Source organism: Cyanistes caeruleus, chromosome 5 (genome assembly GCF_971803275.1).
Source record: "Cyanistes caeruleus chromosome 5, bCyaCae1.hap1.1, whole genome shotgun sequence".
Taxonomy (NCBI): domain Eukaryota; kingdom Metazoa; phylum Chordata; class Aves; order Passeriformes; family Paridae; genus Cyanistes; species Cyanistes caeruleus.
The window spans coordinates 33571321-33597713 of record NC_141705.1 but is presented as its reverse complement, the minus strand read 5'-3'; positions in this window follow the sequence as shown (position 1 = coordinate 33597713).

Below are 26393 nucleotides of genomic sequence, written 5' to 3'. Positions count from 1 at the left end.
TAAAGATATTGCTTGGTAGGGTAAGTGTATGTATGTCATTAACAAAATTCAGGCATTTAATTTTAGAAAATAAGTGATTTTGTTCAGTTTACCTCAGCACCATATTGTAAATGTACTTGGAGTTCAGTCTGATGCTCAGATTGCAACAGTTCAATTTAACTCTGGTAATAATTGACTGGAAAAAAGTATCTCCTTTTTAAATATGTGGTAGATTTTGAGAAGATTCCTATGAGTGCAAGTTCTTTACACATACAATGAAGCCTGATTTTGGTTCACATTAGCTCTCGTGCCCTAGCCTTTTTCTTTTTAGCTGTTCTGGGAAGAAGTTTTGTTCATCTCAGTGTTGTCCCAGTGCTTTAATTTCTTATTAGCATTGTAAGTTTGCAAAATACATGAAGTCTTATACAGTGAAATGTAAAATACTGCACTATAGAACCTGTCTTTTTTTGCTTATCTGCCCAAATCCTGACATTAGGGGACTCAACAGACTGTAAAAATGTCATTTTGTACCATCTCAATATGATTTTTGATAAATCATAATGCATTTGCAACTAGAATATGCTTATTAGTAATAAGATGATTCCACAAAGTTTAAAATGGATATCAGCTATACTGAAAAAGGATCATCTTAAATTTCAGCTTACTATATTAGTACTTGTGCAGAAAAAGACTTCAGCCTACTAAGGAAAGCGAAATTTTTAAGACATAGTGTTCCTTTTGTAAGTTACAGAGTAGTTCATATATCATGCTAAGGAAAGAAAAGTATTAAATAGTATCACTCTGTGGCTGACTTTCTCTGACTTTGTCCTCTTGACCTTTATTAGCCTTACCAAAATGGTACATAGTATGTTTTTACATCACAATTTTAAAGCACTGACTTTCCTCAGTCTAAGACCGGTGAAAATAATACAGTTTTTTTTATTACTTCTAGCAAAGAATTGCTGTTATACATGACATGGACATTGGAAAGAAAATACTGCCATTTAACAATTTGCAGGCATCAAGATGAGGCACCTATATGCCAGCAAAGTCTAGTCAGACAGTCTTGCACAAAGTGTGAAGACAGGGGAATTGGATGCAAATACATGTAGCCAGTCTTTCACCTTCTTTTTGTAGAAGATGAGAATACTGGGCTCTTTCTCAAACACATAAGGATAATCAAAGACTGAAAAAGGTCTAAGATTGTCTTTACTAACATAATTTACTTGGAGTGGCATTCCCAGATGGTTAAACTTGCAAGCTCATTCAAATGTGAGCAGGAGGATATGAGCTGCATGAAGACATTATAGCAATAAAACTTCCCTAATGTCTAACACAGTGAGCTAAATGATTTTTTAGCATGATGGGAATACATGTCTAATTGTTACTTTGGGAAAATCTGTATTGGACCAAGAAAAAAAGAAAGTGAGGAAGCCTATTAAAATATCTGCAACAGTAAGCATGTAAGGGCATTTTATGTAACTGTTTGATTCCAAATTGAAAACTTAAAGAGAATAATAGATTGAAACTCTAAAGCAACCAAAGTTCTTTTTTTTTTTTTTTTCTTTTAATTCATCAAGCATTGAAAGAAGAATCAGCAGCCTTCTCTTTCATTTTACCTGTTTGGATTTTGTAAATTTCCTTTTGCACTGATGCCACATGCTTTTCTCAGCTGAGGTCTGAAGATGTAAAACTAGTATGATCTTATTCTACATTGCCATTTGAGTGAATTAATCGCTTGTAAAACTGGAAAGTAGAACCTTTAAAAGTCATATAGATGACTTAATATTAGGACTTTATAACTTTCTTGTGCAATCCCAACACTACTTGATTAGAAATACTAAAATTTACATGCCCATTTAGTACTCAGTAATTTTGAGTTACCAAGAGAAGCTGCACTTAATTACCGGTTTGCTAATCATCTCTGTGATGTGGATCTGGATCCACATTTTTCACTCTCAATGAATTCAAAATGTCATGGATGACAAAACATTTTATGATAAAACATTTTATGATAGTTTAATCCAGCAGGAGCCAGTGCTATATCAGCTATAGCCACTCCTTACTTCATGTGTAAATATTGTATTTAATAACAGTGAGCATCATTCCATTTCATGTATTTGGTACAAAAGCAGAATTAAAGATTGCTAAAGTTAGAAACGACACTTGCTTAGGGACATGCCTCCAAACCTCTCTGTAAAGTGAAGAAGAGTAAAATGAAAAAGATATTAGCCCTTGATTATTTATAGCTGACCATACCTCATCACAAGGCAATAGTTTATAATAATCTAGAAAAGCCTTTCTTCTCTAGCAGGAAACAAACTATGAGAGATAACTTTGAAATTCTGCTAATTAAATATCTATATCTAGCAGTTAGAACACTATGTGTGTTCTGATAGATGCAGTGCATAGCAAGTTTATTGCAACACTGGGGGATCCTTATTAGATGGTGATGGGTAAAATATTCTTTTCTGTAAAGTTGGGTGATGCTTATGCAGTTTGTAGCAAAAACAGAGCTGGAGTGCAGTATGCTCCTGCATGCAAGAATACATTTCTACATTTCTTGTTGCAAGTGACAAGACCCAAAAAATATCCTTTTCTCTCATACTTAAAATATAAATCAGACTTGAATGTGAAGTGGCAACTTTGCTTCAAAAGTTTGCAAAATTCTAGTATAGCCTTGTCCTGAGCAAATATGACCTGCAGTCATAGAGCAGCTAGGTTGATCAGAAACAATTTCCCTAGCCAGTGTTATCAAACAAAGTGCTATGACAGGTGTCGCATGAAGCTGCTTTGAATACTCAACTCAAATGGCCATTTGCCGGTGGATCAAAAGGCAGACACCATCTGTGCAAGTTCAGGAAAAAGCTCTGAAATCAAATCTCAAAATCCTTAGTGTGACTCTGAGCCTACCTGTTATCATGCAGGGGCAATCTCCTCACACGAGGTGCAGTGTGGAATCAAAAGGCATGTCCACTCAGCCAGAAGAACTGAAAATCTGCTGAAAGTGACTGTAAGTGTGTTTGTCCTTTCAGAATAAAGGGAAAAAAACCATTCCCTACATGTTCAAGAAAGGTCACTGATACCACTGATTCTAGGTCACTTTGCACTTCCTCTTGTACCCTTTAATGGGTGCTGCCTAACCTGTGAGGAGTCAGTAGTTTTGGCCTTTGCTGAGAAAGAAGCTAAATTGGAAGATTTTGAATTTAATATATGACAACACTCTGTAGTTGTGGACACAGGCAAAACAGTTTCTAGTAGTTTTTCCCTCATTTCCCCAAGCACAGTTTATGCTTTAGAAGTATTTGAAACTAGCTTTGAAAGGAACTTGCTGACCAGCAGTTTTATGACTTGATTTGTTTTAAAGCCTAAATGGCTTAAGGAAATGTTTTACAGAAGATATAATCCATCCACATGGAATAAAGCCTTGAAAATTAGGTGGCATAAACCTAAAATGCAAACTACATTATCATGACTTTACACTTAAGCTGTTGCTCATGGAACTAATTTAAGAGTGCCAATGTATTGTTTATTCCCTATAACAACATTTTTTGGAAGTTGGAAGATTTCTGAAAGCACTTTATTCAAAAACCTCTATTAATGAATTCTTGATCTGGTGGTTAGAATTCCTCTGACATTCAACTTTGATCAGTGTGTGGAACAGCTGTGAAGCCAGTAATAGTGTCGCCATCTTTCCTTAAGACTTCATTAACAGTGCTGTAAAATTATATTTACCTGTCCTGTTGATTCCTTCTTTTATAAATTGATTCCAAAGTACTTTAATGATGACTTTGCCTTTTTTACCATCAGATGCAGACACCTATGCACATCTAGACAAGGCAGGATATTTGGGATTTTTATGTATAGAATGTATCATAACCTATTGCTTTTAACAGAAACTTTCGTGCATATTTTTAAATACTAACCCGGTAGTAAAGCAGTTACCTGTTGTTACAACTAGATGTGGGCATTTGGGTAAGTCCCTACCTTTTGTCCAGGCCTCTGGCAGTAGGCAGTAATTTTATTGAGGTGGATAGTACCCCAAAACCCACTCTCATTTGCAAGCTCTTTAATAATGTCTGATCTGGTCTATTATAGAATGAATTATTTATTTAATAGACACAAAGCTAACAGACCTGAGACATTAAATAAACTATATACTACACAGGAATAAAGACAAAAAGGGACTACTAGTATGTATATACAGTGTGGGGTTAAAGATACCTATTAATTTTACAGCTGGCAAAGAAATAATATAACTTAGGATTCAGTGTATCTTACCATCCAGTGGTTGGTGGGGCACACATCAAGATTCTTTCCCTAAATTCCCAGGAAACTAACCACAGAATTTGCGTCCAAACCCTGGGGAGAAATCTTGAACGCTTCAGGGTGTAAGAGGCTTCTGCCTCTGTGATAATTGAGTGTGGTTTTATAGTTTGTAAAACAGTGTCTTTCAGTCAAGAATATTTCTTCTATCTCTTTGCTCATCTGCTCTCCAGACTAAGATGTTGATTCTCAGCAGAGGCCAGAGCTCTTTTGGCACCAGAGATGATTCCTTGTTGGGCCTTTCTTTATGCACCAGCTATGTGTGGCAGAGAGGGGGAGGACACGACCTGCCACACCTGTACAGCTTTTTGTGGACTCCTAAATCTAAACAATGGCAGTGATGATTTTACAGAGTAATGCATATTTTACAAATTGTATATTTTAGGTTACTGATGTACATTGCTGTTTTAATTCCACTACTTTTTATATACTGATACACTTACTGTTGGAATGTTGGTAGCAGAAATATTAACTATGGAGAATTAAACACTTATTTGAGAGAAACATTAAGCAGTTGCATCTGTATTCATGTGACCTGGGATATCAAAGTGTTTTTAAACATTCTTTTCCAGAGTTTTTGTAGATTTGGTACTTAGATGATTTCAGGAGGAGCTAGGATTATTGTTAGTGAAAATAGGGGAACTGAGGGTGGTTAGACCCCTAGATATGTTTTTAATGGAAAGACAACTGAAATATGGTGGTACAACAGGCAGCAGAAGTTACAAAACCTACCAATTGTGGTATTATCTATTTGATTATCTGCCTTGAATATTTAGTAGGGCTGCTCTTCTAGTTTATTTTATCTTGTGGAAAGTAATATAACCACTTAAAGATTATTTTGATGGGCTAGTATACAACTGTTTAATTTAATTAGATGGGAAAGTTTAATGGATTTGTACTAAATGCTTGATATTTATATTGATTTGCACTGATAGAAAGACTGTTGTATTTCATGTGTTTTTCTGGTAGTATATCCGGGGACAAAACAAGGTGGTTTTGCTTTAAACCTAACTGAACAGATATGTAAGAGTTCATTATTGACAACTAGGAAAGAAAATCTGCAACGTTGCAAACACTTTACACTCTGTGCATGTTCTTGAGCAATATATATTCCATATTTAACATACTACTTTTATGGCTGCTTTATTGCACATACAGGCAGCATCTTAGAAATATTATTGTAGTTTAACCCCAGCAGGCAAGCAAGTCCTCCACAGCTGCTCTCTCACTCCCTGCCCAGCTGGGTGGAAGAGAATGAGAAGGGTAAAAGTGAGTAAACTCATGAGTTGAGATAAAAAACAGTAATTAAATTAATTAAAAATAAATAATAGCAAAAATAATTCAAAGTTGTGAGAAAAAAAAAAAAAAAAAGAGTAAAATAAACGCCAAGAAAACAAGTGATACAGACAAAAACTATTGGTCACCACCACCTGATCGGTAACAGCCAGTCCCCATTCACCTGTGTCTCCCTCACTGACCTTCCCTCCAACTTTGTACACTGAGCATGATGCCATATAGAATGGAAGGGAATATAACTATCCTTTGGTCAGTGGGATCAGCTGTCCTGGCTGTTTCTCCTCCCAACTCCTTGTGCACTCCCAGCCCCCTCACTGGTAGAGAGGAGTGTGAGGCAGGAAAGGCCTTGATTCTGTGCTGCTCAGCAATAATAAAAATATCTCTGTGTTATCAACACTGTTTGCAGCACAGATCCAACGCACAGCTCTTTGCCAGCTCCTGTGAAGAAATTTTACCTTGTCCTAGCCAAAATGAGTATAAGTATGTAGCAAAAGCTGTCTTAAGGTCTTTGACCAAAAAAAGCCTTCCAGATGTTCAGCTGTTAGTGCTGCCTAGGATCAGTCCTTTCGGAAGGACTGACTGCAGTCACATTTTGGGTTTAGATGATATACAATGTTTGAAAGTAAATGCAAAAATCTTATAATAAAATTTATCAGCTACCTTTGTTCTTTAGACAGAAGAAATGTTTTGGGGTTTTCCTGAGAAATGTATAACTGCTGACTAGCTTATAAGAAAAACATGACTGTATTGCAATTCAGTAAAATAAGATGTTGATCTCTTTCTCTTAATTCTTTGTTTGAAATTTGATTTCTTTGAATATTTTTTTAAATATTGATTCAAGTCAGAATATTTTTTCTTTCTTTTTAGGAAAAAAAAAATCCTGAAAGAGATCACTCTCTGTATCACTGTAGTATTCCTCTTCCAAGTGTTTTATTTTTGGCTCCATTTTGTTTTATCCTGAGCTTTAAAAAGTGTTTTATCTCAGATGGGCAGTTATCTTAGTATGCTTTGAATGGTGACCCAGTTATTTCAGTTGTAAATTCTGGACTGTTTGAAGTCCAAATATTTTAAACAATTTGTAAAATTAATAAATAAAAACTAAAAACTCACCTGAAATATATTATAGTTTGTCAGGTATCTTTATTTTAAATGTTCAGGGGCTATTGTCAAAATAACTGGAGATGACTGACTTTTATGTGTAATAAAAATACAAGGTATGTTGACATGTGCAATCAACATAGCAACATTAAATAAATCAGCAAAACCTATTTGGCTATAGTAATTCATATTATCTAGAAAAATTAGTAAATAATGTGGTCCTTTAGAGAACAAAATTTTTCATGAAATTACTTAAAATGTATTACTGTGTTTTGAAACAGATTCAGAGGAACAGTTCTATCTATAACTAAATATTTACATTCATATTGATTATACCAATGTTATTTAAAATTAACGATTATTAATTACAATAATATCAAACATTTTTCTGTCTGCTTACATATGACTGTTGCCTATTTTGGTCATACATATATGCATATGAGTAAATTTGAGAAAAATTTCGCAATTATAACAATTTCCACGAGGTGGTGCTCAAGCAATAAATTTTAAACTGATAATGGACCAGTAACAAGCTGAATTTGAAAATATGGCTGTCAAACAGATGTTCTCCTCTTTGATTCTATATCTAACTTAAGGTGGGAATGATGAGGTCAGGAAGGCTAATGAATTTATTATGTGGTGGAAAAGTTATCCTTGCCCAAAAGATAGAAATACCATTATTTTTTTACGGCATAATACGAGGGGATTGTGTCCATTTTGACATGGAATTCTCATAATCCTTTTCATATCTCATACTCTGGTTATTCTTTATATGCAGTCCACTTCTGGTTATGAGTAAAGGGACTAGTAGTCATAAAGATACTGCAGTAGTTGCCCTAAGAAAACTGTTAGTGAACTCAATAGATTTAAATAAATCTGTCTTAGAAAAATACACTGGGTGCTGATTCACTGATCATTCAACAGTAAATAAAAAATGTAGACAGTACGATAATGCAAGAAGGCAGATGATGTGAGAGAATGGCAATGACTATAAACAAAGCAGACAGTTTGGCATAAGTGGTTTTCTCACTTTGATCAAATAGAGCATCCTTAGCTGTTTTGCTTGCCAAAGTGCTGCATCTTTTTTTCTAACATCCTCTGCAAACCCCTTATTCATCTCCTTCTTCAAATTATACAGACCATTTATAATTTAAAGTTCACTGTGACTACCTCTGAAGAAGAGTCAATAATTAACACTGCAAGCTTTGCTGTTGTGGTTGTTTTGTTCCTGGCCATCAAAATGGCAAGAAGCAAATCTGAAATGAAAGTTTTTTTCCTTCCTTCCACTGTTTCTTTCTTTTAGCTGTTATGTTGCTCGGTGGCTGGCTTTTTTGTGGGTTTGTTTTTTGTTTTTTAATTTAAATTTTATTTTATGTTGTGCCTTTTCCTTTATTTCAACTTAAATGATCAACACAAAATATACCAAAAGCACAAATTACCTTACTTTTACTGCAGGCATTGCTCTTGGCCAGCTAGTAACAGTAGTAATGCCTTTAAAATACAGTATGCTCTCTTTTTTTGTTCATTGCTTCTAATCTTATGGTTGTAAAACACAATTTGTACATACTTCTGGAAGGAAAACTATTTTTAAAGAGCAAACAGGTCTCTCCTAGATATTTTACTTTCTGACAGCTGATAGAGCAGTAATCATCCTATTTGAATAAACTTGAAGGGTCTGTGAATAAGGGAGTCTCATATACTTCGTTATGCAGACGGTTGGGAGTAAAGTGATGACAGATCTGTGAAAAACAAATCAACCTTACCCTTCTACTTTTATTTAGATATTGCACATGGAGGCTGCCTGCTCCTGCAAGGTATTTAGTCACCCAACTCCTACACACATATGTTTGAGGATCTGAGTCCAAGTTCAGTGATGGTCCATTTTATAGATATATGGTTCAGCCAATTAGAAAGAATAGAATTATTTGCTAGATTTTTTTCTACAGTTGGAATGCTTTCATTGGTGTAAATAGCTGCATCCCATATGCAGTTTTTTACCTTTATTACCAAATTGTCTGTCTATTCACTGGATCTACAGGTACATTTAATAAGTATTACATTTTATAAGTAATTTGTTTTGCATGGAAAAATCCCTTCTGCTCTTAACTAAAGTGAAATAGTCATTCATTTTGCTTTCTTTATTTTCAATATATTTCCACTGAGTAACTGACAAACAGAATTGACTAAATGCTTATCTACCTATCAATAAATTGATAAGAAATGGAGAATAAAATGACACTTTAATATTGTTGTAATCCATTGTGAATATACTACAAATATCCATTATATGTATAACGCTACCTGGTTTTTCCATGGCAATCGAAAGTACCTATCATTTGTTCTTTCCTGTTAAGAGTCCCATTAGTCTGGCTAATGTTTGTTATTCTGAGGCTTTGTAATTCCTTTTGTCTTGGTAGTGGGAGGGAAAGATTTTATATTTGTACTTTGATTACCATGAACGTAAGTTTGAGGATCTCTTCTATTTTTTTTTTTCCCCCACAACCATTTTTGCTAATCCTTAATGAGTCTGTACTTGGGCACTTTTGTGGATGAGAGAGCAATATGGACTGTGAGTAAATTAATTTCATCAGAATTCGTCTCTTTAGTACTGCTTATTCTGTCTTCTAATTCCACAGTACTGTACAAAGGTAGAATTAAAGTTTTCCCACTGGTACTGTTAAATTGCTTCATTACAGGCTCCTTTCAACATTTTAACAGCTCAAAAATTGGTTTCTTTCATTTATTATCCCATGCTCTGCACAAACTGACTTCCCATTTGCTTTTGACCATTTTAGCTCTGTGTATTTGTGCTTTCTTTCATCTTCTTTCCACTTCTTTTGGGCATCTGTCTTTACTATCATGTCTAGTAGAAGTATATGCAAAGTTTACTTGGCAACTGGATTCACAAAGGCTGTATGTGTTTATACAGGCTTTGAGCACAGCCCTGCAATCACTTGAGACCCTCATTCTAAAATCTCAGATATCTGTGGTACAAAACTGATAGCTCTGACTGAGTTTATTGTATTTAACTTTTTCATTTATTATATTTATTATATACTATATAAATATATATATTATATTTATTATATTTAACTTCTACATTTATTGAGAAGCCTATTCAGAATCAGTAAAACTTCTGACTTAATTGCAGGTGAGAAAAGGTTAAAGGATCATTAATTTATTCTTAAGATGGATGAAAATAGCTAAAAGAAAAAGAGTGCAAAAGCTTTCTATATTTTACTCTGTGGTCTGTAATTCTTTTTGGTTCACAAGTGCTTAGTTGTGAAAGCAGATGGAATAGAAAAATTACCAATATAAAGATTGGAGTCTATGCTTTTGTTTTCTAAAATAATTTTAGCACCTGTATTTCAAGTAATTAAATGTTGCGGTCACTTTGATTATCTTATTTACGTCTTGGGGTTTTATAGTTATTAAAATAATGTGAAAGTACTAATAAATTGTTGATACAGCAGAGATTCACTATAAAGTACATGCTGTGACTCTCTCTTGTCTCAAGGCCATTTGATTTTCTTAGAAAAGCTTGGATGAAATTAGTGGTATTTACAGCTTCTGCAAGGCAGAGTACTCTACAGGTTAACTCACCAGACCTCAGTAAGGCTGACACAGGTGCTGAGTCCCCAGCAGCAGTCTGGCAGGGTGACAGAGGAGTGGATTACCCTTTCAGGGTCCTCACCTCCTAGCGAGCTGGTATTTACTCTTGTGGAGGAAGCAGAGGAAACCTTCCTGTTTTCAGCTTCTAATTAACAATTGAGTGTGACTTTTCTATGCTTATATGGGTGGGAAGGTTCATTCCTGTTCCTGGTATATCTGCTGGAATTCTTGACAACAGTTGTTATTGTTTATGCTCTGCAAAAGAGCTTGCTGGAGTATTTCATTTAGATGGTGATTTAAGTAAACTAGCAGAGTCAAGGCAACCTGAGGAAAAAAATCCTATGTTTTCTCCAAGTGAGACTGTCACTGTTCACAGGAGTGAAAATGTGTCAAGAGCTTTAGATTACACATTACCTTGAGAGCATCCCTTTGTGCAAAGTCCTGTCTTTGTACAGATATATAAATGTCATCTCATTTTTAGTCCAGTTTTTTCTGCTGTTTACATTTTTCCAAGAAGTACAAAACTATTAAGTACAAAAACTATTAAAATCATTACTTACGTGTTTTAGTATATAGTTGATTTCCTGTATTGTTTCAACAGGAACTAGCTTTGACTAATTACCATATCCTGTCATTTTGAAAATGCATCTTTAGACATATATACATAGGTATAAAATCTATGTTAATTTAAATGCAATTAGTTGCACTTTTGTCTTGTACAGTGGGCCTTTTCCCAGGAGGTTTAGTAGAAAGTAGAAAGCTTTTAACACTCCTATGTTTAACAGTGTTCAGAACAAATGAATAAATAGTTCTGCAGTTCAAGTGTGAGGACCTTGTAAGAAACACAAGGCTCTTGTCATGCAGCCTGAAGCTTCCTTGACTTCTGATGCAGTGCCCAACTCACATGCCACCCCCAGCTTTGCTCCTGACACTGCACAGACAGAGCCACAGAGGCTGCTCACAGCAGATCCATGCCTAAACTGCCTGTACGTTGACAGTCAGCTTGAAAGGGTATGATTGTTTGAGAGTGGTTCAACATGCTGTTAATTGCTCTCTCAAATATTGTAAACCCTGTAGAACTTTAAAGACTGCTTTAGTTTAAATTGTTTACCAAACAGCAGCCTGTGTTCCTCAGTGTTTCTGACCCAAATATGTCATGATAACAAATACATCATATAAAGACATGGCAAATCACAATCATTAACTGGCTTGTGAGGCTCAGATAATTTTTCCTTTTAACAATTTAATGACATCTCTACTTAAGTATGGGAAAGAAACAACCTAAAACGGCAGGTTGTCATATTGATGGATTGGTTGTTACACCTTTGTCATTTTTAATTTGTAGATAAACAATTTTCTCAGACAAAAGTTGTGCCTTTAAATTTACCTTTTGCTTTCATGTTTTCTCTCTTCTTAGTCGCTCTGTTAAGTCCCTCATAAATTACACAAAATTATAGCCTCAGAGATGCTTCTATGAAAGCCTCCTCTGAGTCAGCCTTTTTAAATGTTCTCAGAGCTTTACTGCAGTATCCCACTTGAAGGAAATTCATATAACTTTCTTACATTCCCCCTTCTCTTTTACACAGTTTCATTTTAGTCATGGGTTATTAATACAAAAATTTCCTTGCTAAAGCCATCACACACATAAGATTCAATTCTGTGATGTAACACATAAATATTATCGAAAGCAAATGAAATGATGAAACGTTGCCCTTAAGAAAAAAAATCCTGCAATCACTTTCATCCTTTTGCAAAAGCAATTTTGAAACTTTCAGTATGTGGAAGGCCAGTGTCCCCAAGTGTGTCTGTTAGCCTCTGTTGTTCATGTGTTTAATTTCTGTCTTAACTCTTTTTCAGTTTCTTTGAGGTTTGTACACACTTATAGGACAAAGTTGTTCTACATCCAATTGTTCATGGGTGAAATGAAGTCCATGGAAAATGCTTAATTTAGTTTACTTAAAGGATAAAGCATATCTATGCAATTTTTCCTATCTTCAATATTGATTCCTAAATATTAGAATGGAATACAAATACCTCTTTCTGAATTAAAAACATAAACCACAATTTTTCCCTCAAAATTTCAATAAGTTGACTCCTGAACATTTCACTGTGCTGTTTACCTCAGGAAACCCTACATGAGGCTATGCATGCTGAGTCAGCTGAAACCCATATTTTGTGCCTAAATAATCACTTAAGTAGGCAAATCTTTGCATTCTTTCTAGAGAAGTATAATTATATTCCTTTTAGGAGGAAGATTAGAAATGCTAATTCTATAAGTAGGTAGTCATTATTTTATCATTTAGTATTAGCTATAATAATGTTAGTCATGATGAACTAATGTGGTATTAATATGGATTTCATATGTACTCTCTTAGGAATGTAATTGCAATTTACCATTTCATTCATGTTCAGTCATTTTGAAGTGTTGCTGAATTAACAGATCACTACTCACCTCATTTTATATCATTGTCAACTTTTGCTTATGAAGACATTGGGCCACTAATTAACTTGGGGTAGAGCCAAGAAATTTCAAGCATTTAAACAATACCAGAAAGCAAACTAATAGTTGCTAATAGGTTGATTTTTCTAGACCTTTTGCTGGGATGAAGTGAAAATGTAGATGCTTTCCAAAGCAAAGCTGGACTTATGATGCTCATTATCTTAAGAAGAATCTAGCAGACTCTGGAAGTAGCTGGAGTCAGGAAGGAATGACTGAAATGAAAAATCCCTTGAATGCAGGTGAAACACAAACCAAATTTCTTCGTGTTCCTGCAGGGATCCCCCTGTTCTTTCTACTGTTCACAGACCTGTTGGAATATCAAGGTCTGAAGGACTCCTTGCTAATGGGAGAAACTCTTCCTCCTCCAAAACATTAAATTTTATTGATATTCTGTGATTTAGACACTTGGCTTGGGGACTCAGGAAGTCTTCCTTCAGTTTAATTCAAAAGTTTTGTAGTAGCATCTGTAGTACAAGTTAGTTATATTTAGTTATATATAGTTATATTCTGATTTTATGAACAGAAAAAAACCAAACCAACAAACAAAAAAAACTACTCAAAACCTCCAAACAAACCAACAAAAACACCCCCTCCCAAGCTTAGTTTATTTTTATCTTTTTTTCCCCCAGGAGTCTCATAATCAGCTAAGAGGTAAAACCACTTATTTTAGTAATGCTTGAGTTATATTGTTATAAGAGCACAAATAAATGCTCAAGATTCCTACAATAGAAGTCAAGAGGATGACAGCACAGGATTTGTGAGTTATGTATTTATGTACTTGATTGAAATAAAGATTAATATTTATAATTTTTTGTTGTTGTTCAACCCATCCAGAAATGCCATTCTGTCTTTCATGTAGATATAAAATTCAGTTTATTCTGTTAATCTGTGAGTATAAATGGGTGGTAGTTTTTGTTGCAGTTTTATAAAACCCAGTAGAACCAGCTCCAAATGGCATTGAGCTGTAAGAAATTTTGTGCTTAGAAGTATTTGGCTCATATTCTCTGTAACAGTAAAGATTTTTTGAGGAGATGTCAAATGCTGGTATATTAAGGACAGCAGCAGCTGCTGCTTGACAAGACTAAGTCACAGTTCAGAGCTTATTAGAGCAGCAAAATTTCACTGCATCATTGTCTTTATTAAAATTTGAGAGAAAGATGGTTGTTATTAAGAATGAGGTATAACCAAGGTAAAAAGATACATATAGGATAGAAGGACAATATGTTGAAGTCATTGCATAGGAAAACCCCAGTGTCAGCAAGAACTAATGGCCTGAAGATCAATTTTTGATGTAATGCTTTTGGTTCATGGACAAAATATATTAATTTGACCAGTCATGTTGAGAAATGTAATGTTGTTTTGAAGATAGATATGCTCTAGCAGATTATCAAGAAATATGGTAAAACCAGCAAGGAGTCCTGGTACCAATACTCATTTTAATTTTCCTAGAAGGCATGGTATTATTGCAGGAAGCTCAGAGTAAATTCCAGTTTGTGCTTGAAGTCGTAAACACTTTTTAGATTCGTAAAATAAAATTACGGGGTTTTTTTTGCCTTTTGATAAATAAAATCAGTTTCAAATTCTGGATGATTTTGTAGTCTAAACTTTTTAAAAAGCTTTGCAATATTCAGGCATTAAGAATATTGGAGTTTTTTTTAAAACACTGAAGGACACATCCAATAAATGTTTAAGTAGGTCCTGCAGTAGCTAAGATTATAAGTTTTACTATCCAAGTGCAGGATTAGGAATCCAGATTTGTTCTAGAAAAAATTAGAAGTTAAGAGGATGAAACATCTCCAGGTTAAGTAAAGAGCCATTACGAGCTAGTGAATAGGAAATGCTTTGACTTGGAGACTGTATCACAGTTCAAAGTTACTTTTGACATGAATGCATCCTAGGTTCTTACTCCTCCTTCATTTTGCCAGTTTTTTGTTGTCCAGATAACATTCATAATCAACACCTAACACAGCCTTGTAACTATACATTCCAATAAGTGACAAAAATATTTAAAATTAAAGTTTTCTCTAACAAGATACCAATGAGAATTAGGATATATCAAGTTATTTCTGGATCATATTAGGTTTTGTTCCACAATGGTGCCTTTACAGTAACTTGGTGTGAATAGCAAACTTATGTTTGTCTAAAGAACAGGTCGGTACACCTGAAAGCACTTAAAAATTTTTCTTTGCCAAGATACTGTTCAGAATCAGACTCCTTTAAATATTTTTGAACAGTTTTAGATTACTTATATGGAGACAAAACTACATTGCCAAGTAGGTTTATAATCTCTGTTTTAGCAATACAGCTGCTTTGAACAAAAGCAAGTTGAGTTCAAATGTTTTAAAATGAAACCTAGAATTTCTTTCTGGTTACACAGATTCTGGTGGATCCACTCTAGAGGCTCTTGCTACAAAATTATTGCAGGTGTATCATCACTCAACTTTGTATTATGAAACGTTGTCAGCGTCTGTTATTTTTCTTCAAAATGAATGTGCTGCTACTTGTAAATACCTGCAATGTGGTGGGTTTTTATTGCTTTTGTTTTTTTGTTGTGGGGGAGGTTGATTTGGTTTGGTTTTGTGTTTTGTTTGTTTGTGGTTTGGTTTTTGGCTCTTTTTGGCAAGGCAAAGTGGTTTGCTTTGCTTTTGGGTTTCTTTTAGCTTTTTTTTAAAGAAGTCAAACCATTGAATGCAGCAGTAATTCTTATGTGTTTTTATTCTAAAGTAATAAAATTTTGAACTAATAGTTTAGGCCACTGAAAAGGAGAAAGGATTGTAAGGGAACTCATCCTTTAGCTGTGGTCCATAACATCAAGTCCTACTGTGTCAGGACTTCACCTCACTGCTGCACAGTAGTGTATGTGACATTAACTGGAGTGGGGCACAAGATACACTGCAGCCTATTAGCAAAATGAGAAATATAAACACAAAAAAAGGAAACTTAATACTGAATTTATTTTGACATGTCAAGTCAGTTTCAAGCGGTTTATAAAATGTTCAGTGGGTATTTTTGCTGTTTTCTTAATTATGTGTTAAGCTTAAAATAAAAAAATAACAATAAAGCCAGAAAAATAATTAACTTCAGGTCTATGACACATCTGCTAGTATTTTAGAATGTGTAGCTTTTTAAATTTTGGTGGAAATTTGCTTTTAGACTTCCTGTTCAAAAAATCTTTTATGAAATAATCTACCAATATCTTTTTAGACAAGTTTTCATCAGTGAATTTTTCTTCCTTCAGTTTCAATGGGAACATCTGGCTCTTTTCCAATAACCAATATAATCTCTTGAGTTCAATTTCAAAATCAGCTGCAGAGAGCAACAATTAGAGGTTAGTAGACTTGATAGATTTTATAAGAAGCAATTATGTCATTAACAAATTATCAAGTTATCAAGCTGTCTTATAGAGATAATACAGAAAAAAACCTGAAAGCTGCTGATTGTACAGAAAAAGAGATGTGTCTGTGATAGCAAGAACATGTTATTAATTAAAGTGAGCTATACAGACTTAACCTTTAGAGCTTTAGTGGTGCTGGGAGTCAAATACTTAATTTAATAATAAATTTTAAAAGCAAGAAATAAGGATGCTATTTTGTTACCTAAACAAGAGTTTAGTTAGACTACAGGAATCCAAATTTAGCATGAAGGTATTGTAAATCCCTGGATTGCTATTGCCTGACAATTAATCTTATAGAAACTGATGTACAGGAAGTTCCTTATGAACATGTGGAAAAATTTCTTTGATTTCTTTGATTTCTTTGATTTCCCAGAGAGATTGTGGAGTCTCCCTCACTGGAGACATTCAAGAACTGTCCAGACACAACCCTGTGCCATGTGCTCTAGGAGAACCCTGCTTGAGCAGGAAGGTTGGACCAGATGACCCACTGTGTCCCCTTCCAACCTTACCCATTCTGTGATTCTGATATTATTTTGTATTGAACAATCAATTGCCATCTGTGGAGTTGGAGATTCTGAGCTGTCTTACAATAAACAGTGCTCAGATTCCATGCTGGGATTTTATATGCCCAGTGGATCATGAACTGGGTTGGGGATTTTCATTTTTGCTGGTATGATCACTCTTGAAGGACTTTGGAATGCTGGTTGTCTTGGAGGAAGAATGTCACCCAATTTTGACTGAGATTCCAGTAGGTATTTTCATCTAATTTCTCAGTTATCCATAAATCAGTCCCTAACCATCTGAAAACCTGGACTGGATGCTCTCCAAGGAGATAGCATCTGGATTTAAGCCTTTGAGGTACCACAAAGATTTTCTCTTTGAGTAATGTTCCAGCTGCTCTTCTAAAGGTCAACACCTCAACTGTAAGTACCCACATTGTAAATTAGGAAAATAAGGCCTGTTCAGTTCTTTAAAAGAGGAAACTACACGTATGCTAACTCTGGAGAGATTAGGTCCCAAGTGCTTAGATATGTCTCCCTAAAATCCTGAATAACTCTTGTTAAGTTTAAAGAGTCACAGATGGTCTCTGCCCCTAAAATGATCTTCAGGCCTGTCCTCATTGGCTCTTCAAGTAGTTTTTATCCTCTTTACTCTGCATGATGTTCTCTTTTATTCTGTCCAAAAGTGTTCATCTTTCCTGCATCCAAGTGAACAGAAAAACCTATTCTAAATTTTGGATTACACCCCTAATTTTGCTGTTGAATCTGTTTCCCAGTGTAGTTATTAAATGGCAATAAGTTTTTTAAGGAAAGTGAAAAAATGTAATCACTGTTGTATATACTATGCCAGAAATAACCTAGAAGAGCCAGGCTGACTTTAATTCATTCATTTCTGCTTTTTCTTCTGCATTTTTTCCATTTTTTTAAAAAAAAAATCAACAAAACATTCAGTCTCATTTTATACATGAGCTGCTGTTGAGTTGAGATGCTGATAACTATTTAGATACAGGAGAACCTCCCTACAAGATACAGGAAATTTTGATATTTGATTTTTATCACTTGTTTGCTCTCTTTTTCAGAAATATGTAATGCCCTAATTTTTTGGACAGCAGACCATTTATGCTACTAATAAATTAACAAAGCACTAATATTTTGATCCAGACTGAAACAGGCTGCCTGTTTTTATATAAGAAGATGCACTTTTTCTTCACCTTCTAGGGTATAAACTGCAAAGGTATGCAAAATGATCTCACAAGTTATGCAAAAAATGGTAAAAAAGAAAATGGTAAAAATCTTACATATTCTTTATACAGTGTGAGAGATATGAAGGAATATCAGATGCTTGGTTGTTTGTTTTTTTTTAACATTTTCGCACTACTCTAAAGTGTGTGTAGGACTAGTGTAGGCCCAAATAACTTTCTACATGCAAATCAAAGTGGTCAAAAAATTAGAAATTGTTGCATTGTATATAGAAAAAGTCATAGAGGAACACAAAAACAACAAAAGGCAGGTTAAACTTGTCTAAAGGTGTTTTAGAGAAAGATTTATTGGTTTGATAAGCAGCATTGACTAAAGCTGTGTATTTGCTCTACAAATTCATGCACTTTAATGAGCATGGTAGGTCTTTCAGTCTCCATCAACAGCAGAAATTAAATTGGTTTCAGATACAGTATGGAAAAATAAATCATGTATGTGTTATACTTCTTAAAATCCCAGGATATATATGTCATGTCATTAAAGACAAAAAGGCAGAAATCTGTAATCAGAGCTGTGTTAAGCTCTGTAATAGAATTCATGTGTAGGTTTAAAGGTAACTGGAGAAGGAAATGGCACAGATATCATTTATACCATGGGAAATACCAGTTCCTAGCTCAGGACTGTACATAAAGAGGGGGAAAGAAAAACAGGATAATCCATTTAAGGTATAAAAGGAACAAGATGTTGAAAGTGTTTGGTCTAAATGGCTAACATCACTTAATCAACTGAAGCAGGGAAATTGTGTTTTTAAAAAATCTTCAGGCTATGTCAGAAGTTGGATAAATTACAGGGGCAAGCTACAGAATGGCTGAGCTGCTGCTTCTTACAGCTAAGAAATGCATTTGCTCATTTTTGTACTTTTGAAATTTTATTTTATTATCTAAGGTTATGTAATCCAAGGTTGTAAGAGAAAAACTGGTTATATAACTGTTCCTATAGATTTGGCAATACTTGTAATTCAGGTTCTGAGTAGTTGAAGCAGATGGCTGTGCCTTCAAGGACTAAAGATATCCATGGCACAACTCGATGCTCTTCTATTGAATTTCATTGATCTTTATTCTAAAAGTTGGGAATGCGACTCACTGAAGGTAAGAGAAATGGCCTAAAAGAGAGTATCACAGGATAATTCTTCAGTGTACTCAAGAACAGTGCAATTCTTTTCCAGAGCCCAGGTTCCAGATAAGGAAACACTACAGTTCATTTTTTCTGTCTTTCTAATTTCTAATTCAACTGGATTCCATGGCACTACACACAAGTTCTTACAGATGTTTTTACTTATTACTGCAATTTTTTTTTTTTATTTGTACTTAATTGGGCTTTTTCCTCGCTTTTAGAAATGTTATTCTTCTAATTATAGTACATTAAAACTTCTAAACATTTTTCAGAAATACTATGTGTGTGTTCTGTAGGTAGTGTAAATGATTCATTCAGGGCAAATATATGTTACAGCTAATGTGCAGTAAAATTACAAGTATTTATCTAACTTCAAAAAGTATTAAGGCTACTTAATCTTTGAGTGACATCAATATGGACCCAATTAGCACAGTTTTCAGCCACTTCATAATTCAAGAGAATGTGATCATTCAGCTGTAAGCATATTTGACAGAAACTCCATAGTCATCAAGGTAAAAGCTTGCAAGATCACCCAGTAGGATGGAGAAGCTGTCATTCTCTCATCAGTGCTGTTGAATACTAATGTCAAGGTCAGAAGAGTGTAATTTTAGGCTGCCAAAATATTGTTGAATTTGATCAGCTAGCAATGTTTAAAAAGAAAGTAACAACATAAAAATTTATATACAACTTTGATACGATAGCTGCAAAGTTTCAGGTGCTTCCCCACTGCAAATGTTCTGAGTTATTTACTCCTTTGATTTCCACTTTCATATGCATTTTTTTCCTAATTTTAACATTTTTTTTAAAATATCATCCTCCTTGTCTAACATAAAAAATTACAACTGATATATGTTTTACCAATACTGCATGTAATATTAAATGCTGATGTGGGAGACTGTGTTCAAAATGTATTAGAGCAAAGATTTTTATGTAAGAATATCTGAGTGCTTATTTTATACAACAAATAGGGTGCATGTAATAAAATGATAGGTTCATCTTGACTCACAGTTTTCATTTACACGACATGATCATGCTACGTGGAGATTTGTACTGCTCGCTCCATCTAATAAACACATATAAACTGGATGCACCCTTGTTGTTCTCAAAGTATCTTCTGAATCATAAAAGGATAGACTGCAGATTTCAAGAAGGCATATTTCTACCAAAGATGAGTAGAAAGCAGTTTCACTGTGAGGATGGTTAAAAATTACACTAGGCTGTTCAGAGACGCTGGTGATTTTTTTATCCATGGAGATGCTCAGAACCCTGTTTGTTCACAAAATGTCTTAAACCAGACCTAAGCTGTCTCTGCTCTGTGTAGGTTCTGTTTGATGACCTCCAGACCTCGCTCTTCTTTCCAACCTCTAGTATTTTATCACTCTCTCATTTCCATTTTGATAAAACAGCTGTTTATGTAATATATAAGATTTTTAAAGGTATCAAATACGAGTATAATTTTGAAAATTGGAGGCTTCTGCAATCCTTAGGTTTTGAAAGGTATTTAGAGACTTGAAAGTCACCCCTTTTGTGGAAGAGCAAATCTCTTCCATGTCACACCTCAGGAAACTGAAACTTGAATCCTCAAATTGGCACTACATCCTTGCTCCTATCAACAGCTACTGGTTATTAATGGCTTCACTTACTCCTCTATCTAAATCAAATAGCCCCTAAATGAATGAGATAAATCTATACATTGATACTGTTGTAGTTTTTTAGGTTTTTTTATTATAAATAAAAAGGCTGAACTTTCTTAACAGAGAAGATTCAGGAAAACAAAATAAAGCTACCTCATATTTTCATATCAAGTAGGTAGCTTCTGGGTTTTGTTGGTTTTTTTAGTTCAGTTTTTGGTTTTTATTTAAGGGCTTTTTGGGTTTGATTGATTTTACATTACATGAATATGTCAATGAGCACTGGAAAAAAGAATGCCTCGATAGGATTGCTTTTCAGATCCAGATACATCTTTGAAAGATGTCTAAAATGACATGTTTGCAGTAAAATATACATGGCCGGGTGAACTTTTCTGGTCTTATCTTGCGCCTCAGTAATTTTAAAACAGAAACCAAAGCCTTTGTTCTGATAAACCAGACATCTTTCTAAAATATATTTATTGAAATGAAATATTCAAAGATTCCAAAGAGCAAGTATACATACAGTAAATGTGTTCTTTTTCTCCTGTGCATGGTTAAGTTTCATTCATATTAATGGGGTTAGGAACATGCTTCAAGCAGAGCAGACTATAATTTTTAAAACCTGTCTATTGAATATTTGGTTTAGTTAAATTTATGTTGTCTTTTTACTACAGGAGGGAAAATTATTTTTTGGAAGGTAATGTTTCTTTTGAGTTTATCTCTTTTATAAATATCCTTATCTCTGAATTCACTGGTGAATATTTTGAGAAATACTTTAGAGCTTTGATAATGTTTGAGAAAAGATAACTATATAATATTTTCATAATTAAAGTGAGTTTTTTTTAGTGGTATGCTGAATATTGGATAGGAATTGAGGTAATTGTCACTGAAAACCACTCTATCAGAAAGACAAATTCTCACATGATTTGTGAGACAGTCTCAGAAGTATGTGTTTGTAACAGCCAATGCACATGTGATACTGCTTTCAAATGCACTTAGATGTTTAGATAAGTTGAGGGATAAGAAAACTATGACTCAAAGGACTTTGTTTTGTTGAAAATGTAATAGAATTGCTATATCCACATACTTTCAATTCACAGTATCTTAATAGGATTCTATAATTACTTTAAATTCCTTATTTTCTGCAGTAAAGCTCTTTTGCACAAAGAAATGACTTCATAAAAGCCTGGCACCATGCAGTGGCCTTTTTTTTAGTTTGAGAATCCTAGCTGATCTCAGAAATGGTGATATTCTAGAGTAAGGAATTTATTATAATAACTTGGAAGTGTACCTCATTTGTATGAATTCAATGCTTTCATTCTTAAGTTTTTATTAATAAAATAATCTCTGTAATGAATAAAAATAATCAAAATATATAGTATCACTGCAGTGTAAATTGTGAAATTTTTCAGTTTTCGTGCAATTTTCACAGTCTGTGAATGAAGTACTTTTACAGAGTGCTTGATAGCAAACTGCTCATACATTTTAATGGTTAAAACCATGCCCTTGAACTCTATAGTGCATGTCTGAAATCTGTGGCATACATGCATTTAGCTTATGAATCCAGTTAGAGTTGCACACGTGTCTATCTTAAACATTTGTGTAAATGCATGTAGTTTTCACTGTTCAAATATGTTTTCCTATATTAGGTTCACCTTTCCATTCCAGTTGAAAGAAGTATGATTTGAGTTTTTATTCTGACTCTGGAGATTCACATATATCAAAAATATTTCATTGATTTCAGTTTGTTTTCAGTAATTTAAGATTGCTGTTACCTTTCTGCAAATCTGAGGTAGTTAAACATACAGCATGGATGATGCATACTATGACCCTTTGGCACAGAACAACTGGTAGTGGCTGTTTATATGTGCAATAAAATTGTGATCAATCTCTGACACTTACTACAGACTTCCTGCTGCTTAGAAATGTGTAGTGTAATAGCATTTGTATGTTTTCTGTTCCCTTAAGAGTTCAGTATGCTGCTTCACAGGAGCGAAGAAAATTAGAAATAACATCACAGACACTGTGATAGGAATAAATAAAATAGCAATTTGTAAAGTCTTCCAGACAGATCTTTACAAATAAATGAAGGAGTCTCTGCGTATAGGTATAATGTAAATATAACTGCAGTAGGGATTATGTTTATCTGTTTTGTGTATAAACACAGGTATTTCATTTTATACATTACTGTTTAAATTGTAAGAACATGACCTTTTTCTCTCTTACCAATAACTAGACCACAAGAGACACCACTTAGTACAGTTGAAGTTGAAATTAATATCTTTAAATTTTAGAAAGCTGGTCTGGGGGCGTTCCTATTTTAAGTGTTTGAGTTGGAAGATTAAAATTCATTAATCATTTTGTGATAAGTTTCTGAATTTTAATAGGACAATAATGGGTGAAAATTACCAGATTGTCATTGATTTTACCTTTTCACTGTGGCAGACAGTTGGTAGTTTTCTGGGATACGTGAATATGTTACAAAAATATAACAAACTAAAAAAAACCCAAACAAACAAAAAGCAAAACACAGCCAGACAAAAAATGGATGTAGAGACCATACATCCACTTTATGAGTTTAGAAGAACAGAAACAAACCACCATATTCTAGCATCAGTACAAATTAAACTACAGGAACCATGTGTAAGGTTCCTATATTCCATCACCTACTTTTCCTGCCATTTCACAGAAATACAAAGCTGATTATATGCACTGTATAAAATCATGTAATTCTTTACTTAAGTCTTTTGAATAGAATGATTAATTTCTCTTCTTACTAATAGGTTATGTCTGAAATCCTGATAAAATTTGAGTTACTGAAAGCTTCAATTTATTTTTAATGGGTAGAGGATTTTAATGGGTAAGAGGATACTTACATGAAATATAACATGGGTGTCCAAGGAATATCTAATGATTATATCTAGTTTCATATCCAGTCTAAAATCTGTGGATGTCTGTGGAGAAGAATTTTATATGCATGATGCAGGTGAAGGTTTGCTAACAATTTTTTCTTACCTTTTGGTCCCATAATTGCTCTTTTTTTTTATCTTTAGCTAACTCAGTGTTTGAAAGTTATATCTATTTAAATCCATAGAAAATTTAAAGTATCTGCAGGAAATACCATTCCAAGGTATTATGCCAGTATTTTAGTTGTAAATAAGTCTGATGGCAAAAAAGTTAGCTGCTGTAATTAATTATGATGAATAGGCATACAACTTGAAAGTGAATAAGCTTTTTAAGTATAGACAATGTTCCTGTAGTAATCCCTTCATGCAATTTGTTTTAGTATACCCTGTGTTCCAGTGTGGAACACAAAAAAAGCCATTTAGGTAAAATATTTGCTATTTTCTCCATCCTAAGAGTGTGATTTCCATGCAATTGAAGTTTAAGAAAGGGCTTAGTGTTAGGTTACATTGCTGAAGAGGGAAGTTTGTACAGAGGGTCTTCTTCTTTGATCTCCCCTTTTTTTAATCTCACTTTGAATGCCATGCTTCATAAAACTGCATAATTATCATGTTCTCAAACCTAAAAATTAAAATCATCATAACAGGAAATACTAACTAATCTCTACTAACATAATTTAACTGCATGAATCCAGTACGCATAGAATCATAGAACAGAATCACTAAGGTTGAAGAAGACCTCCAAGATCACCTTGCCAACCAAACTATATCACAAAGTACCACATCCAGTCTTTTTTGACCACTTCCAGGCATGGTGACTTTACCACTCCCCTGGGGAGTGCATTCCAATGCTTGAACACTCTTTCAGTGAAGAATTTGTTTCTTAGATCCAACCTGAACCTTGTCTGGTACCACTAGAGGCCATTTGCCCTTGTCCTGTCACTGGTTGCCACTAGAAGAAGCTGATCCCCAGCTTACTATAAACTTCTTTCTGGAATTTGTAGAGCCAATAAGATCTCTCCCAAGCTGCCTTTTCTCCAGGCTAAATAACCACTGTTCCTCGTGTTTCAGACCCTAATACTTGCTTTACTGAAGAAAGCAAAGGCATCACTATTAGATGTACATAGCCCATGGGCACTCATTTAATTATTCATATGAAGGTCATATACATTCCTTGTTTCTATACATTTGGAGTACTTTCTAACTCTTATTGTTTTCCATTCATGCTTTATGAGGAAGGGGAAGTTGCCTTTTTCTGATACAAGCCTAATTATTGTCATCCCTGATTGATTATGTCCTACCCTTACTAAAATATAATGCATTCTGGAGAGGCTACTATAGTGAAACAACCATACATTCCCATGTTGCCTTTGTTTTATTTATTAAGTAGCGCTTTACAAAGTGCCTTCTACCACTGCACGTATGCACTGGTTTCCGGGCTTTTAGGGAATAGGATGCTGCTCGTGGCAGTGAAAATTTCTTGGTTCAAAATGAATATAAAGTGACTATGAGTGGAGACAGAACTCAAAGTTTGCACCTGCTAAGAGAAGGTTATCAAATTAAAATGTGAATGTTCCATATAGCTTTTACCTACAATTGTTTCCAGAAACACAGTGAAATTCTTCCAAACTGTTTACTTGCAGCAGTGTGTCTTCTTGAATACCTAAACCATAAATATTTAATTTTTAAATTAATTTAAAGGCAGCAAAGTTAGATGAAAGTAACAAAATGGGTAAATTCAGAAATAATTTGTGAATTGAATTAAAGAAGTGAATCGGGCCCATTTAATTCAATGAAAATCTTTTAAAAAAAATAACAGGATCACATGTTGAAGGGGAAGGCAAATCTCACTTGAACCTGCATCTTCTCTTCTTTCCTGCAAGTACCTTAATTGTAACACCTTCAGACATTGCCTTTGTTGGTGTATTTTCACTTTATATGCAATATATAAATATTCATTAGCATAGTAATTAGAACTTGGGTTTCCCATGTAAATTGCTTCAACAAACAGGGAATAGAATGATTTTTTTTCTGTCTCATTCAGTATATGAATATTTATTAAAAGTAATAAGAAATTTCATCAGGAGAGACAGAAACATACTTATCAACAAACTGCCTATAGTAATAAAGATAAGAGAGTTCCTGGAAAATAGGGGTTAAATAGCCTTCAGGTAAAGCTGAAATGCAAAGATAAGATTTCCATATAATTGATCGTTGAAAGAACTCTGTTATTAAGCAAAAAGTGAGGAACATCTGACTGGAATAGTTTTCCTCCTTGTTTTCTGTATTTGGTATCAGTGTTAAAGCTTACCATGTCAATAAAAGAAATGAGAAAAATAAATGTTCCTTTTCTTTCAGATGTCACTCACAGAATTTGGAAAATCATTTGCACAGTTCCCTAGTCTCATTTTTGCTAATAGATATTGACTTCCCCAGTTCTTTTTATATTCCTCTACTGAGTGAAAAACATAGCATATATTGGAAAATTTAAGGTAACAGGTAACAGAAGACATCTTTAATACTGCCACAACATCAGAAATTAGTATCACAGGCTTTTAAACAAAATTGATCTTGACATTATGGATGACCTTTCAAAAGTAGAGACTGTTGTCAGATCATTTTTATGGTAGAGTATTCTTATCCCATGTTATTTAACATAGTTTAAGTCAGCTGTGTTGGCAGCAAACTGCATAAAGCAGTTTAGTTTTTTCTATAGCGTTTCAGACTAAGGCAGGTGTAAGGTAGTGGTTTGCTTTATTCCGGACCCTTATAATTTTTGGGTTG